Consider the following 15,112-nt stretch of genomic DNA (forward strand, 5'->3'; position numbering starts at 1 on the left):
TTCCATAAGATTACAGCCTTGGAAACCCTATGGGGCAGTTCTACTCTGTCCTATAGGGTAGCTATGAGTCGGAATCGACTCGATGGCAGAGAGTTTGGGTTTTCTTTCTTTCTTTCTTTTTTCTTTTCTTGGTTATTCGCAGGCAAGTGTGATTCCTCATTTTTACAACACAAGGAGGACAAAGAGTGACACCCCCTCTACCTTTCTCTTAAGCATAACAGGCATTTCCTTGAGTTAATATTATAAAGTACCTTTAAGGGCCTTGACCAAGTTTTAGTAAAAATATGAATACATAAAAGATAAACATTAATAAATAAAAGATACTGTTCACAATAAACTTTGTTGGAAGGCAGCAAGGAAAATTGGAAAGAGCATGGGTTTCCGTAAGACAATCTGGGTTTAAATTTTAAGTCCACCACTTACAAACTGTGCGTGACACTTAGCAAGTTAGTTACACGTAAAACCACCCTTCGAGATGAGCACTATCATACCCATTTTATAGACTAGGAAACTAAGGCTTAGAGAGTTTATAAAAGAAAACTGTAGGTGGGCTGCCTGACGTACAGTAGAAGCATGAAAAATGTTACCTTCCTCCAAGTAAAACTACGAGTCAGTCATCTGCATTTATGGCTCCTTTGCTATGTTCCGGTACTGTGCTGAGTGTCTCATTTAATTGTTGTAACAATCCTATGATTTAAATGTTATAGTTTTAGGAGTTGGAGAAACCAAGACTCGGGAGGCCAACACTCACTCCTAACCACCATCCTCCAGGGAAAGACCACAGCAGCTGGGCCTTTTCCAAGAATCTCTCACAGCATCAACACCAGAATTTAGGTTCATGATTTATTAATCCCACTGCAAACCCAAGGCCTTAAATTCCCATTATACTGCAAAGAACAATTGCACGTTGAGTCATCTTTTCAGATGTTTCAAGATGATGCCCATATTTTCCTGAATTATCAAAAGTAAATGAGGCACATTTTGTTTTGGAGAATCTGAATCATAGATGGTTACCTATATTTGCAAGCTCATTTTCTGTAGCCAAAGACACTTTCCTCGAATTTTGTCTTCCCTTAAATAGCAAAGAAACAAGCTCTTAACTTACAGATATTTAGTGATGTTATGGCTTAAATTGTGTCCTTCCAAAAGATATGTTAAAGTCCTACCTCCCAGTACCTGTGAATGTGAACTTATTTGGAAATAATGTTTTTTCAGATAGAATTCATTAACATGAGGTCTTTTGCAGTAGGGTGGGCTCTAATCCAATTTGACCGATGTTTTTATAAAAAGAGGAGAAGAGACACATAGACAGACACAGAGGAAAGAGGGCCATGTGAAGTCAGAGTTTTGAGATGTGCTGCCATATGCCGGGGAATTCCTGGGGCCACCAGAAGCTGGGAGAAACAAGGAACGATGTTGCCCTAGAGGCTTCAGAAATAACATGGCCCTATTAACACCTTGATTTTAGACTTCTGGCTTCCAGAACTGTGCGAGAATACTTCTTTGTTGTTTTAAGCCCCCTAGCTTGTGGTACTTTGTTACAGTAGCCCTAGCAAATCCGTGTAGATGGGTACCTTCCTATATTAGGGTAGGAGTGTCTAGGAGACCCCATGGCCTCTTACCAGCCACCCTTGGTACCCTTTTTCAAATAAAATCCTATTGTGACATCCTGTACTGATTTTGATATCCTTACACCCCCAAATTACAGTGTTGAAAAGAGAACTGGAATAAATGATCAGTGCTGCTGGAGGAACCCATGGTCTCTTCCTTGTCAGGACTGGGGCACGAAGAATAAAACACCAACAGATCAATAAAACACCAACAGATCCTGCAGACATAGGAATGCAAATTCCCACAACTCCGTGAGAATGGAAAAAAAAAAAAAATAAGCAGCCCCCAAATCCTCAGTGCTCAGCATGAAGTCAAGGTAACAGAATGGATGTTCACCAGCAGTAGGCTGAAGAAATGGGAGTAAATGGTGGTGAGGCTGATTGAGGGCTGGCGGTGAGGGTCAGAGTAGGAGAGGGATGTGTTCTATCTCATTTACCTATGAAATGACTTCTGAAAGACATCACAGGCAGAATCAACATGCTTCTTATTGAAATAAAAGTGAGATAGTAATAACGTGGAAACCCTGGTGGCGTAGTTGGTAAGGGCTAAGGCTGCTAACCAAAAGGTCAGCAGTTCAAATCCACCAGGTGCTCCTTGGAAACTCTATGGGGCAGTTCTACTCTGTCCTATAGGGTCGCTATGAGTCGGAATCGACTCGACAGCAGCGGGTTAGTAATAACGCTTATTATTTATTTTAAAGCAGCCAACAGTTGTTTAGTGCCTTATAGTTGACAAAGTATTTTTCAAGTTAATGATGGTTTTGAGCCTCACAAAAGCCCTGTGACATAGGCAAGAATCATCTGCTCAATTCTCAGATGAGGAGACTGAAAGCTCAAAGTAAGTGACTCACTGAGGATGTTGATGCTTCTGGAAGGTGTTACACAAACATCATTTCCAGCCATCACAACAATTTTGAGAGGTCAGATTTATTGTCCCCATTGTACTGATGAGGAGATGCCAAGGTTAAGTGACTCGACTGAGAACAAAGCTGATTAGTGGCAGGAATTGAATCCCAGCTCTGCTCTGACTGGCTCCAACGTCATTGTCCCATGACATGCCACCTTCCTTAGGATTTTCCTTTGCCTCTGTATGGTTTATTTCACTCTGTGGGCCATAAGCCGACCCAACAGAGCTTTGTATGGATCACAAATGGGAACAGGAAATTTGAGTTACTTAGACGGGTATCAAGAAGGGTTCCTAGAGGGGTGACAAATGCGCAAAGAATTGGCAGCAGCTCCTGGTGAGCAATTTCTCATGGAGAACAATAAAGTGGTATCTGTCTGAAATGCATGATAAATGCCTATGAAATCCAAAGGCATGGAGCAAAAAGATAGATATACACCCCCTTTAAAAAATGTCAGCAAGACCAAAAAGGCACATATGTCAGAGCAGCTTCGGACCCCAGCCTCAGATGGCCGATACACTATGTTGTGCTTTGATTTCCCTTTACTCATGTGTAAAATTCAGGACTTTCGTTAAATCTAAGCAACACATGGTTACGGAGAGCCTGCTGTGTATAATGCATATAGAGATTAACGTGCTACCATGAAAAAACCCACTATGTTTTTCAACTTCTCTTAAATCACACCAAATGATCTCAATCACTCAAAAGCATATCTTGCTCCATTTTCCTTAAGCTTTGTAATTTTTACGAAAAAATTTAATGAACATGAGCACAAACTTGTCAAGACCCATCTATTAGAGTGATGTGTGTATATCTATCAATCAATCAATAGATTAATCTGTATATATATGTATATATCAATACCTTTTTTTATCAATACCTTTTTTTCTTTATCTATCTATGTATCTATATCTATATGATTAAAACTTACTAAAGATAAAAACGGCCCCACAAAACGCTGGCATTTCAACACTTACTAGAGAGCTAAGAAAACGTTCTTACAACCCAAGAGGTTTAATTTTCTTGTACCAGAGGAGGGAGAGGCTGTACGTACAGAAATAATTCTGTAGTACCCTTTTTTGTTCCAATATATAATCCATCTCACACAATTCTCCCTTTTCTTTCTCTCTTGCACTCTTCTTCCTCTCCAGTGTCTCCTCCTTTTCCCTCTTTTTGCCCTTACTAGGGAGTCTTTGTCCTTTGGCCAGAAGCAGGCCTCCAGGCACTATCCCATGTTCTAATAAAGCAACCCTTTTGTCAATGGCGATAATGATTACCTCTTTTGCAGCTGCCCCTGGTGGTGCATTTTGTAACACAATTTGGCCTCTTTGGGCTCTGGTTAGTCCTATTTAACGTACTGCAGGGGTTCCCTGTTTGATCTCTAATTGATATAATTGACTGGGAATAATCGGGAAGGCTTTATAGATTTTTATTGATAGCTAATTTTCCTTCATCCATTGTTTAATTCGATAAGAGCATAACCTAATTTATTGTCACTCCAAGAGGGATCCATTACCCTTTTGATAAATGCTTCTGGGGCCAACTTGTCAGTAACTGATTTCAAAGAGCTGTTAAGCCCACAGAGTCCATCATTAGTTAATGGCAGTTTAGAAAGCTAATGATGTTATAAATTACAATCAATAAGAACATGGAAATTACAGTTGTTGAGCAAGATAACACTATGTTATTAAACCAACACTAAACCGTACCTTTGCTTAATATACATGTGGAAGGTTTCTGAATACATTTAATGGTACTCATGATTAGCCAAGAAAGCCATGGATCGGGGGGAAATTGTAGTACTCCAAAGAACATTTCAGAAGGGCAGAGGAATGATACTGCTTTCCTTGATGATGGAGGGAATCTGTGCCTGGACACACAAACACAAACATGTATACAGCTCTCCATCTTCTCGTGTCTTTACAGGTCATCTGATCCCATCACTTTCTCACACATCATTGTAATTTAGCAAAAGTAACGCCTTTGAATTTTTCTTCACAGATACTAAGCTACAAACCCTTGGAATTTCCAGATAAAGTCATCTAACTTACTCAAAGGGTCTTGTTGGCAAGTAACAATTCCACTTTGGAGAGAACTTCACTGTACTACTTTATGAGTTATAACCCAATACTTTATGATATATAGATAGATAGATAAATATATCACACAGACCTTTAAGATATATTTATCTATATATCATATAGATAAATAGCACCATCCACCAATCTTCTAGAAACGCTGATGCTCAGGGCTGCAAACTAGAGTCTTTCTCACTGGAGCCAGAATTGATTCAGGGCATCATTGTGTCTCTGTCCCTATTGAGTACTTGATGATTGTGACTGTTAAGCTTTCTGTCTAACACAGATTTACATCCTAGGCAAAGACTCCTTTTTAATTTTATTTTGTGTTTAATTCTTTGGGTCTATCTTGTTCTTGGCAGTCTCTCATCTTCCTCAACCAGTCATCTGAGGAAGAGAGAAATAAATACACACTCTTCCAATCATGAGTTCAATCTTCCAAGTCTACAGACTATAGATTTCTCGTCAGCTCTCCTTGGAGAACACACGTACACTAAATATTTGTTTCTCATCACTGTCTTTGTCCCCACCTAATAAGGCAGTGAACGTTAGTGACTAGAAAACAAGGACTGAGTTATCTTCAGCAGAATCTATCTTTTGGAACAAATGCTTTATTCCCTCCCCTTTTTTTTAAAGCCTCAATAATAAACCTAAAATTAGAAAAACTAGTAAGGCCCTATAGGGGGGATAAGACTCAGTTTATGGAACTGTCAAGTTTTAAAAAACTAAAACAATACATTCTGAAAAAGTAATGATTATCACTAGTCAGATGAGATCAAGGAAAACACCTCTCCTAATAAAGGATTCATTATCAGAAGATTAAAAGCTGGATAAAATATCACATCTTGGGTGTTTAGAAAGTAACGTATGTCATACTTTGTCTTTTATTTCTCAAGAAGTTATAAATCTTAGATGCATAAGTTAATTGCAGCTGCTAACTTCGGCCCTTTGAATCCTTCTTATAACTCATTAAGGCAGATGGAGGAAGTATCTACTAAATACAGGAAACGGCTTCTACTTTTCTTGTGTGAGTTTTTTTTTTTTTAATTTCTACATGAGTGATTTATTTTAAAAGTGCAATAATTCCTTCATGAGGAACTAGACAATCTCCAACTAAATCAAAATTATTCTTTATTGGCATGCTATTAATTTAGAACTCAGTAAGGGATAAACACGCTTCATAACTGTCACCAATATTTCAATTTATAAAAATACCTTCTAAAGCAATGTTTTCCTTTCACATTAATATAACAGTTTTGATATATTAATATTCAATGGCTAGAAATTTGATATGGACAGAAAACTTATGAAAAAAAAAACATATTTGTAGAAGCCTCAAAAATGCTGGTGACTATATCTGTGCCCACCCACTTGTTCCATCCATTTGGGTACTTAACAGAACTTAGAAAATGACGTGGTTCTTTCTTTTGGGGGGAAGAGCTAAAGAAAAGATAAGGAAGGGCTAAAAGATTCTTGCTGTAGATAAAATAATGTCAATTCAATCAAGAGTCTTCACTGGAAATTTTCAGTAGGGGGGACTCAAACCTCAACACTTCATTCATTCACTGTTTCGTCATTTAATAAACATTTATGGAGTGCTTATGGGTGTAGTACTATAGCTGGCACTGCAGGTAACACAAAAATATTGTCCTCGAGATCAGATACTGATTGGCAAATTAAACACAGAAGTATAAAACCAGAATTAAGTTAATTATATAAATGACAATATAAGATTGTCCCAAGCACAATAAAATTATTTGCAAGATGAGCTACAACCCTGGAGCTACGAGGGCTTCCTTCGTGCTCAGGTAAGAGAAGCCTCTGTGAAGAAGGGGGTACAGAAAGTGGGCACTGATGTCTGTGTGGATTTGTAGAGAAGGGAGAGAGAATGAGAACCTCTCGTTAACTGATGAAATGTATATATCTTGTCAGTTATATACATGTATATATATCCTTACGATAGTGCTACACTAAGAAAGAAGAAATTGATGAAATTATCGGTTGCAAAGATAAGTGGTCTACATGTGCTATAGGGACTTATATAAAAATATATATATATAACAAATAATATTGTTCGTGGTTTGAAATATCTTCCTTATTTTACCCACCCTAAGTACAAATGTAAACACTGTTGTTTTTAGGTGCCATTGAGTCGATTCTGCCTCGTAGAAACCCTGTGGGCAGAATAGAACTGCCCCATAGGGCTTCCAAGTCACAGCTGGTGGATTTGAACCGCCAGTCATTTTTGGTTAGCAGCCGCGCTCTTAACCACCACACCACCAGGGGTCAGTAAATACTGTAAGGGTAAAAATTTTTCTCTGTTTTGTGCACTGTTGTATCTTAAGTACTGAGAAGAGTACCTAAGACATAATAGGTGCTCAATAAATAGTTCTTGACATTACTTGTTAAATGGTTTGTCTTGGAACACTTCTGATGTAAAGCAATCTTCTACACTACCTAGCTCTGTTTTTACAGAACTGTGCAATTAAACCATTCATTTATTTTCATTACTTACTGAACCCTTGTATGTGCTTAATGAGGATTCAATGGCGAGAAAACCAGAAAGAGTCCCTGCTCTAATGGAGAATACAGTTTCTTTGGGAAGACAGATACTAAGAAAATTATCAACCAATTAAAGCATAATAACAAACTGTGTCATAAGAACTCTGAAAGAAATGCACAAGGTTCATAGGTGTAAAATGAGATGTGGTCACAGTGGTGACTACCCAAAAAACCCAGTGCCGTCGAGTCGAGGCACTAAAAAACCCTCAATCACCTTAAATCAGGAAAAGTAGCACTTATTTATTTTTGTCTTTGGCAGAGCATCTAGTTAGGACTCTGTGCATAGTAGTTGATCAATAAATATTTATTGAATTATTTTCCAACAGAAAGTCCATATATTTTCATTTGTTAATGAAAATATTAAATTACCCAGGACATTGTATTACCTAGTAATCTTAGATCAATAGGTACTTACTCTTGTTTTATTTATTTATTTTTTTGAGAGGGAGAGAGATTATATACACCACTCTCTCATGATATAACCTTGCATGGTGTAAAGTTAAATGAAAATCAAGGAGTGTGGAAGTCAATTTTTTCCTATTCATGTTGGCTTATTCTATTAATACATTGGTTTAATCACTGCTACATCTATGAAGGAGATGATGGAACTCTATTCAATGGTCATGTTTGAAGCGGTTATAATGCATAATGTCTACCATTGCATAATGCCTACCATTTCTATGCCTTAGATTTTCACTGAAGCAATGCATCGAAGAAACTCTAACCTATTTTCCCTTTACAAAGCATGAACATACTATTGTGCATATTTTATCTTTCCCTTAGGGCTTAATATTGGGCCACATCTCACAGAATCTCCATTTGGGTGGGAAATGAAGAGCATTGACAGAGGGAGGGGATCCCCACCAAAGACTTGTTTCTCCTGCCCTCTCCAACCCGCTTCTCAGCATCTCCACTCCTTCATCGGTGGCATCAAAATCATTTCCACAGAAACCATTTGTTATCTTGCCAAACGGATTGTGATATTGGGTTGAGGATGAACAGCAGAGCAGACGAAATTTTTAAAAAGTAAATGAAATATTCTGGATCCAGACATGGACCATTAACAATAAGCAAGGGAAGCGCAGTGCAAGCTTCACGGAAGGAGTGGATCCTTGGAAATGACTCATCTGTCTTTTGTGAACCATTGGCTGCCCTGCCACTGTGCAGCTTTGCTACTTTGAAGGCACAGCAGAGGGGGGGAGCGAGTCTAGAGAGCTGCTTACAGATTGATGTCCTCGCTTCAGTTGCTGCTTGACATGGCAAAGTTTGGCTCTATTCTGTTTTCAAATTGAAAATTTATACGGAAATGAGAAAAACCACCACACCCAACAATGAATTAATAAAAGCTGCCAAGGAGCTAGGAGAGCCATTATATTCATAATGCATGCTGATGCTGTTCTCATCCCCTGCGAAAGAGAATTGGTCCTTAAGCTGCTTATTTTCAAACTACATGTGAAGACAACAAATTGTGTGGCATGTTTATCCAATAAGGCATAGCAAGGAAACTAAAGAATCAGATGGGAGGGAGTGAAAAGAAAGACATTTAACAGCCAGCCAGCTCGAAATAAAGCAGGCGAGATTACGAGACACATGTACGATTCTCCACGGTCCCTAAAGTCTCTAGCGGAAAGGTAGAAATGAACTAATTTATTAGTAAAATCACATCAGGGGCAGTAATTTCATGTTAGTGAATTTACATGTAATAACATTAGGCTCCCAACCTCCATTTCACCAGTGTGGCCCTCTCTGATGATGAATGAGGTGCCTAAAGAAAGATGATGGTTTGATTGTTTTCACAGCAAACAGATCAGCATTTTAATTTCTTGCCTCTGTGTTTATTGCTTATTTGGCCCCTTGCTCGGCTTGTAAAAACTTGGCTAAATGGAAATGAATAAATGTAATTACTGCGGGTGACAGTGGTAATCTGTGTGGGTTTTTCATATTGGCTTTGCCAACGTTAATCTAATCACTGGAGAATATGTGTCACCGCACAAATACACTGACAGAAAGCAGAGTTCTCAGTCAGTGCCAAGTATACGCGGCTGGGAAACACAGACACGGATGGCTGTTTCTGCACCCTCCGCTCGTTCCCCTCTGCTATATGAGCAGAAGCTCCCAGGCTATCCTGAAGGGTGGATGTTTTGTAGTTTGGGGGAATCCACACGAAGGCTCACAGATAAACCTGAAGGGAAAACAAATAGCAACCTGTGTTTTCCCCGGTGTAGGCATGGAGTGGCCCAGGGCACAGGGCAAGTGAAGACTGCAATTTCCCATTCTTTTCCCAACACTAAACGGCTGTGAGGGCTGGTTAATGAGTGGCTTCACCTTTCAGGGCTTTGTTTTCCATCTATAAGATGCGGATGGGACAAGTAAGATTGTTTGATGTTTGCGTTGCAGGGGGAACAGCAGGGGGTGAGCCAGGCAATCAGTGTGGGATAGAAAGGATGAAATGAGATAATGTATGTGAAAGTGTCTTGAGAACTACAAAGCAAAGCTAAATGGAGCAGAAGAGAGTCCTTGCAAAGAGACTTTATTATATGTAAGATTTATTTTATCAAAGCGGCAGGGAAGCAAGGGATTATTCAGTCAATGGCAGTTGAATGGCTGGTTAGCATTTTGGAAAGAAAAATAAATCAAGACCTGTAACTCCGACTATTGGTCAAAAGTAATTCCAGATGGATAAAATAATTAAACATGACAATAAGATGTTAGGAAAACCAGATGAGAAATTTAATATTCAGTAGATTTGGGGGATTTTGAAAGGGCTCTCCACTGAAGAACAATAAAAGGAATCACAAAAGAAGAATAAACAAATGTGATGACCTGAAAGTCACAAAATTCTGTAGTTAAAAGGAAGTAGTCCAAGTGGAAAAGCAAATAATGTTTTCAACAAATGAGGCAAGGACTAAAAACTGTATGAAAAATTCCCAAATATTTATTAAAAAAAAAAAAAAACTCATAAATGACAGAAAGGAAATAAATGGGAAGTGTAGAGAAAATACTACTACTAACTAATAATATATGGGAAAAATATTCAAACTTACCAGGAATCAAAGAAAAGCAAATTTAAACATTAGCGAAAATGGATGATGCCTGATGTTTTCCCAGGTACGATCAGACTGAAAACTTTAAACTGACAAGAGCAGTTACAGTCAGTATAAAATTTTTGAAAATCAAGGGGCACAAAACCTTGACCTAGTAATTTTCCACTTCTTGGAATACAATTTAGAGGCTATTTTAAAAGAAGAAAGGGACTATATCTATAAAAATATTTATAATAGTGAGAAATTAGAAATACTTTAACTGTGCAGCTTATTACCTAACATTTAAATGACTAAGCAAATTAACTACTCTTCCTGTATAAATAAAATTTTATTTTAAGTGAAAATGGTAAGGACTTTAACAACGTGGAAAGTACTTGGTAGACTGCTAAGTGAGAAAAATATCCACAAAATTGTGTCTAAATTATTATGACAACGCTAAGAGGATGCGTAAACATGGGAAATCCTGGGAAAGAATTACAAAAACAATAATAGATATATGTTGAACGAATAGAATTGTAGATGACTTTCTCCCTCTGTTTTCTAAAGTTTTGATACATTTACTTGTAAGATCCTGTGTTCTAGCAAATTATTTGATTTCCATTTAACTAATAAATACACTAATTGTTTTTGAATACAAGAAACAGAAAAGCCCAATCCAAATTAACTTTAAATAAGGCAAAGTACTGTCCTTTGTAATACATGGTTCAGAGGTAGGGCTAGCTCAGGTGTGTTGTATTAGAGCCCAGATCCTTCTCTCTGAGATGCCATTGTCTTTTCCCTTCTCTGTGTGCAGACTCATTCTCAGATTGGTGCAAGATGGCTGCAGCAATTGCAAGCCTCTCATCCAGACGCTGCAACATCCAGAAGAAGAAAATGGGTAACTCTTCCATGTCTCTTACTAGCAAAGCCTCCATTGGACTTCTCAAATCTCAAAGGCCAGTATTAGCCACAAGCCCATTTCTAAACCAACCACTGGCAATAGAAATGGGCAGATTGGCTGATAGTCCCTTTTCGAATCCCTCTTCTAGTTAGTCTAGCCTGCATCTCTTGTGTGCATTGTGATGAGGTTCAGGTGCGAAGGCAATTCAAGTATTGTGACTTCTCGAAGAAAGGGTCTAGGGCAGGAATAGACATAAAGGGCTTTTATATTGGATTGAGAGAGGCTGTGGAGCCATGTTTTTGGAAAAGAGTTTACAACAAATTCTTTCTGTTTCAGGAAAGTATATTCATTGAACACAGGAAGACTCTTCCAGAAAGAGGATTCTATGGTTCTTTTAGTTGGTGGTTTATATTCTTAAGTTGCCTAGAATCACAGAGATTGTTCACTGCCATTGACACCAAGAAAGATGGATCCAGTAAATCCAGGGGCAGAAACTTTGGAGCTCTTGATTCATACTACCAAACAGCCAACTTCACTGTCAGTGGAAGGAAATAAAGTGGTTTCATTGCCTCTAGTTTTGAATGTGAGAATTAAAGTACAAATACAGTACTCTCACTTGACAAAAAATAAAGATGGGAAAAACTTTCTTTCATGTTTCAGAAAATTATTACATTTTTGGTGAAGCGCTTAGAGGTATAATATGAGCTGGATAATTTTCACAGCATTTGATGTAGCGAATGTTGTGGGGCTTTTCCATGACACGTAATCAGTATTAAGCCAACATTTATAAAATAAAAAATGAAACCAAGTTTCTCACCAGGAAAATTGGTTTCCATTCAACAAGATGTCCTACGGCACCCTTATAATTTTAGGTTTCAGTTCTCAGCACTCACTTTTACCACAAGTCATGACAGCTAGAAAATAAAGAATCCTCAGTGTCCCCTTAAAGGAGGTGTACCAAAATATTAGGAGAGTATCCTATCCCAAGTAAATACCATTTGTATCAGATACATTTGTTATTTGTTAAAATGCATACACCTAGGTCCCGTTCCATATTAATGATTCAGAAGCTGTGGGAGATGGAGCCCAGAAAGCTGCATTTTTGCAGGCACTCCAAGGTTTGAGAATTTTTGCATTATGTGAAACTACCAGGAATTATTAAGGACTTAGAAATTCTCTAAGCAAGCAGAGCAAGGGGAGACTACAGCTAGTTGGGATGACTAGGAAAGGTGACTGAGTATGTGGAATTTGAACTTGGTTTTGAATACTGTGCAGTATTTTGGCAATTGAAGGGAGAAAGACAATATAAATGATAAAGAAGCAACATTTTAAGAAACATTGATAGAAAGTCGAGTGGTTTGGTTAAGATTGGGAAATATTTGGAGAAGATGCTGGAAAGGTAATTTAAAGAGGTTTTTGAATACAGCCAAGTTCTCTAGACTCTCCGCAATTCTTAAAAATTAGCTTAGCTAAATATTTGTATAAATAATAATGCAGTTAAACTCAATAAAGTATTGCCTAGTTTGAAGATTATAGGCATTTCTGAGTTGGTGGGACAGGTGTGGCTTTAAGAGAGTACCCACTATGTTAACAACAGAGTATAAATGTGCTGGGGTCCGTCAAAATCACCTTTCCTCAGTACTGTGGCAGACCAGGTGAAACTAGAAGTTTTGTGAGAATTACAAAAATCGTTTCTCCTGTTCCTAAGGCTGCCACAGTCGCCCACTGATTCTCTTGTTTTCTTTTTATGATTCAAGGAAGCTGACATAAATCCTTCTTGCTCAAATGCAACTCTCTTCTTTCACAAAAGGTAGCAAGAGGAGGGGACTGTGAAGGAGACTGTTCTGACCTTGAAAGCCAAAACTCCTTTTCCTTTAGTTGATGAGAAAGGGAAACAGTTGGGAAGTTAACTGTTGGAAAATCTGGCCTGATGTATTTGTTTCCCATTCTGTGTATGCGTTAACAGTCCAATTCCTACTACTGCCAGGATCTGCGAAGGTGAAGCCTGACTTGAGCGTGCCTCCGTTCTTTCCAGTGTCTGCTGGTGGCAGCAGGAGAGTTATAGCACACTTAATTCACAATTATGTGTCAGACAGAGGGAAGGTGCTATCAGACCCAAGTAAAAGTACACCATGCTGTTTGAAAGATTTGGTTCCTGCTTGGGGATGCCTCACTAATTTTGTGAAGGCTTCCTCCTCAGGGAGAAAAGCAAGATTTAAGTAAATGAAGGAGGAAAAGAGAAAGAACAAGATCTCAAAGACACTGAAAGAACTGAACAGAATGCAATATTTAAATCTGAAGAATGATCTAAGTGCTAAATTAAAAAAAAAAATTAATAGGACCATAAAAAAAGTAGCTAAATTCCAGTAAGATTTATGATTCAGCAGGAAATCATATATATTCAATGGTGCCAATCACTTCCTGTCCACACCACTGCCCAGTTATTGATTCCTTTGCTTTCATGTACGAGAAGGTACAAGAAATATATATATATATATATATATATATATATATATATATATATATTAACCCATTGTTGTCGAGTCGATTCCGACACTATAGGACAGGGTAGAAATGCCCCATGAGGATTCCAAGGCTGTAATGTTTATGGAAACAGACTGCCACATTTTTCTCCCTTGGAGCAAATGGTCGGTTTGAACCACCAACCTTTCAGTCTGTAGCTGGGCGCTTTAACCACTGCACCAACAGGGCTCATATATATATGTGCATATGCATGTGTGTGTACAGAAACTGAGTCCCTGGATGGTTAAAAAAAATAAGTGCTTGGCTAATAACCAAAAGTTGGCAGTTTGAACCTACCCAGAGGTGCCTCAGAAGTGAAGCCTGGTAATCTGCTTCTGAAAGGTCACAGCTTCGAAAACACTATGGAGCATAGTCCTACTCTGCAACACATAGGGTTGCCATGAGTTGGAGTCGACTCAACAGCAACTAGTTGGTTTTATATATATTTATGTGTGTGTGTGTATGTATAGAAGCAGGGCTTACCTTAAGCCTTAGAGAATATTCCTCTACAACTTTGTTGACACATAACATGAAGCATGAGAACACAGAAGAAACCAAATGAGACTTAGTATAAAACCACAAAACGAAAGGTCAAAAATTGAAGTTTAAAGAGGTAAAAGAAGTAAACAATGAGGATGGGCAGGAACTGAAGGGAACCAAAGAAGATGGACTTGGTAAGAATGAGAATGAGGTGGGAAAGAGACAGATAAGCCAGGAGATTTCATAGTAACTAAGAAAACACACCTGAGGAAAATACAAGGAACACAAATGAAGAAACAGCCCCTCCAGCTCTTCTCTCTCTGATGGTGTTTATGCTACTTTTCCTTTACCAGAATGATTGGCCATCATCATAGCGACGTCTTCTTCTTCCACAGCTCCCACTATAGGTCCAGTTCCACCCTCTGCTGCCCTTTCCCCTCCCACTTCCTCTTCAGAGGTGAGATATACTTACAAAGCTTCTGAACATAATTCTCACCAGAAATGGCAGGAGCAATTACTCTCTCAGGTACAGTTATGCACAGTTGTTTTTTAGACACAAATTCTCTAGGAAATGATCTTTATCATACTTTTTGTTAAAACATGTTGCCCACAAATATGGAGGTGTTAAAAATAATTCTGTCCCTAAATTTTGTCCTGCACTTCTTTCTGCTATTTTGTTCATCTCTCTATCTAAAGTGAGCTCGAATTTTCCTTTCTACTTAGGAAAGATAATGCCCTCCTGGGTAAAAATTCCTTGAGCTTGTTCTGACTTACTTGTGCGATACAGAGTAGATGAGAGACCCTGAGGTAATAGCAGTCCATAGTATCCTGAAATCTTTCTTAAAGTGCTGAAATCATTATAGCAGTATGTATGTATTATTATGTAAGTCAAGTAAAATAATGAAATAAACAATAATAGCTAATTGTTTTTTAGCTCTTCCTATGAGTCAAGCACTGTCATAGGCATTTTTCATGTATTATATTTAATCTTCATAATAAAGCTAGGAGAGTGTTGCAGTCATTATTCTCA

This window comes from Loxodonta africana, chromosome 1 (genome assembly GCF_030014295.1).
Source record: "Loxodonta africana isolate mLoxAfr1 chromosome 1, mLoxAfr1.hap2, whole genome shotgun sequence".
NCBI lineage: Eukaryota > Metazoa > Chordata > Mammalia > Proboscidea > Elephantidae > Loxodonta > Loxodonta africana.